This window comes from Fukomys damarensis, unplaced genomic scaffold (genome assembly GCF_012274545.1).
Source record: "Fukomys damarensis isolate Sample0158 unplaced genomic scaffold, DMR_v1.0_HiC HiC_scaffold_39, whole genome shotgun sequence".
NCBI lineage: Eukaryota > Metazoa > Chordata > Mammalia > Rodentia > Bathyergidae > Fukomys > Fukomys damarensis.
In genome coordinates this window covers 92,770,367-92,773,459 of record NW_022900951.1, presented here as the reverse complement: position 1 = coordinate 92,773,459, position 3,093 = coordinate 92,770,367, and the positions used below count along the sequence as shown (strand labels likewise).

Below are 3,093 nucleotides of genomic sequence, written 5' to 3'. Positions count from 1 at the left end.
AAAAAACAAACCAAAAAAAAAAAAAAAAGAGCCACAGATATAATTCAGTGCAGAGATCTTGGGTTTAATCCCGAGTACCAAGCAATGTGTGTGTGTGTGTGTGTGTGTGTGTGTGTGTGTGTATTATATATATATATACATATATATCAAAAGCAGTTTTGTTTGTGTGATATATTGTCACGAAACATTTGGTACAATTTAAGATATTACTGCCTATATCTTTTTCACACATGAAAGGGGTTTATTGTCTTGGAAAATAAAAATCTATGCAAATTTACCAAAAAGTCTGCCTTGAGTCCACATTTTCTCTTTCTGAAAAGATAAATTTGTACTACAGCACTCAAAATACGACACCACACAAAGTATAGGTAGTATCATTACCTGCTCAGAACATTGCTAGAATCATGTTTCAAGTTGTTTGACTCTTTTTTCCTTTTTTTACGTCTATGATGCTTGGACTTTGAATTCTCCATTTACCTGCAACAGAATTGTACCTTTAATAATACAGTTTCAAGAAACCTCTGAATAAGAGTGAATATGAAATTTTAAAATTTTATACTGTAAATTCCAAATCATGTATATTTTCATAAAAAGTGAATGCCCATGTGGTTGTGGGGTTAAGTGCTTGTGTACTAGTGAAGAAATATGCCCACAACTGAATATAAATGAATAAATCTTCTCAAAACCAGAAGTGCAAATGCCCCATAGGTACATGAAAAGTACTTTAGCATCGTTGGCCATTAGGGAAATGCAAATCAAAACAATTCCCAGATTCCACCTTACTCCAGAAAGAATGGCTATCATCAAGGATTCCCAAAACAGCAAATACTGGTGAGAGAGATAGTGGGGAAAAGAACCCTTCCATTTTGTTGGGCAGAATGTAAGCTACTACAACTACTTACTTTAGCATCTTTGGCCATTATGGAAATGCAAATCAAAACAATTCCCAGATTCCACCTTACTCCAGAAAGAATGGCTATCATCAAGGATTCCCAAAACAGCAAATACTGGTGAGATAGATAGTGGGGAAAAGAACCCTTCCATTTTGTTGGGCAGAATGTAAGCTACTACAACTACTTTGAAAATCAGTAATAGAGAGTCCTCAAAAATGTAAGAATAGAGATTACATTTGACCCAGGCAAACCTCTTTTGTACATGTCCCCAAAGAATTTAAAGAAATCACATTAACAGTAATACAAACATATTCCTGTTTATACCAGCACAACTCATTGTACTAAATCTTTTTTTTTTCCTCAGTTTTTTGGAAGGGGTCTGTAAGCTAATCAACAGATACATAAATACAGAAAATGTAGTATGTATATAAAATTGAGTACTATTCAATCATAAAGAGTTATAAATTTGAGTTATTTGTTATACAATACATAACTCAAAAAGTAAAATAATTGGCTCAAAGACAGAGGTGACAAGTTGATGAGGTGATGATGGATTTATGATGCTTGGCCCCTTACCTCTCCCTACCCAGGTGTTTTTGAGAGTAATCATAAACACATGCCACACAGAACATTAAACTAGCGATGGCTGAACCCTAAACCAGCTAGCCATGTCAGCATCATGGTATGTGGGGGCCAACTCTGTGAACCTTAGGAGTATAGGCCAAAACAAAGAACTGAAAGTAGCTCCTTGCTTACACTGTCACTGAGCCAGTGTGAGGGTGCTATGGGAAAGGAATACCCAATTGAAATGGGACAGCTGCCATTTTCTTCCCCTAAAGACATGACAGATGAGTTCATGAAGGATCATGAACTGATCCTTCACAGTATTGATTTCAGTTAGGTGTCAATGAAACTGCCTAACTAGAAGGCCACACAGCAGAATGCATATCGCAAGGAAGTGTCACATCATCCATAAGAGAGCCCAGTTAGGATGAGAGAAGAGACTTTCCTCAGCAATACAGAGGACACAGGATCACCACAAATTTGTCCTCAGCACTAAGGCCACTCTGATAGCATTGAAAGGTCTCAGCTCACTGTTGAGTGCTAAAGGATAGAGTTATGATACTGATTGGACTCCTGCTGGACACAAGATTTCTACCAAACCTCCACATGGCAGGAGTAGCTGGACAAAGGCATTTCAGAGGGGCATACCTCTAAAGAGCAAGGCATTCAGCTCTACTTAAATATTGGCTTTGAGTCTGCACTGAGCTCAGGGGTGGTGGGGATTATCAAACAGTTTGGTCTTTCCATCCACACTGGGAGGATTTCCAAAATGCCACAATCAGCAGGGAGAACTGGCGAGTATAAGTGGACCCAGCACCCACCCAGATAGGAACCCAGGAATTCCCTGAGAGAATGAACATTGAAAGAGAGCCTACTGGACAGAAGGGTTTTATAAACACAACTGAGAATCATGTTACATACCCGTCTGGTGTACAAAATCAGTGCCCCAAAGCTGTCTGTGCATGAGTCTGTACCCACGCTGGACAGGGTGTTTGATTGCTTGGAATACTGTGACCTGAAAAAGAAAGAAAGTACTATTGAAAACCTTTGCCACAGATACAAGCCAATATTCTCAAGAATTCAGCATAAAAAAGAAAAAACCCAGTCATTTTAACTATTTTAAACAACAACAAAGCCCTTGTGGCCACTACAGACCCTCAGGAGAAATAAGCTCAGCCCAGAGATGGCCTGGCCTTCCTAGTGCAGAGCCCATTGTGACATGGGTCCTTTAGTGATGTCACAGTGTGCTCTGCTGGCCTTCAGGCTTGTGATCAGAGGCACTGATCAGCCTTCTCTGCTCAGATGAGCCAGTGTCCCAAAGTTAGAGATAAACAACCTGTTGGCCCTACATCCACAAATACAGGGAGTCCTCTCCCTTGTAGCGAATTGATCCTGGCACCAGGTGTCAATCAACGGTTTAGATTTTACACAGCACAGTTACTCCTGCAGCTATAAACAAGGGGCTGGGGATGTAGCTCCATGGATAAATAAGAGCAGCTATAAGCGTCTTACCACACTAGACTGAGCCACTGAAGTGAGAGGCTGCTTATACACACAGTCCAAAAAGATTCCCATTTTAGAAGTATGCATACCTACTGTGCAGGGCTCCAGCCTCAGTTTTTCAAAGTGTCAGAGG

General features: G+C 40.0%; 1 long non-coding RNA gene across 1 annotated transcript; it reads right to left on the bottom strand.

Moving 5' to 3' along the window:
- Window positions 1–386: 386 nt before the first annotated feature.
- On the bottom strand, window positions 387–2,676 carry LOC104876933. Its single transcript, XR_784456.1, has 3 exons — window positions 2,613–2,676; window positions 2,379–2,472; window positions 387–477 (listed from the first exon to the last, which is right to left on the bottom strand). It is a non-coding gene; the product is annotated as an uncharacterized LOC104876933 (long non-coding RNA).
- Window positions 2,677–3,093: the final 417 nt, after the last annotated feature.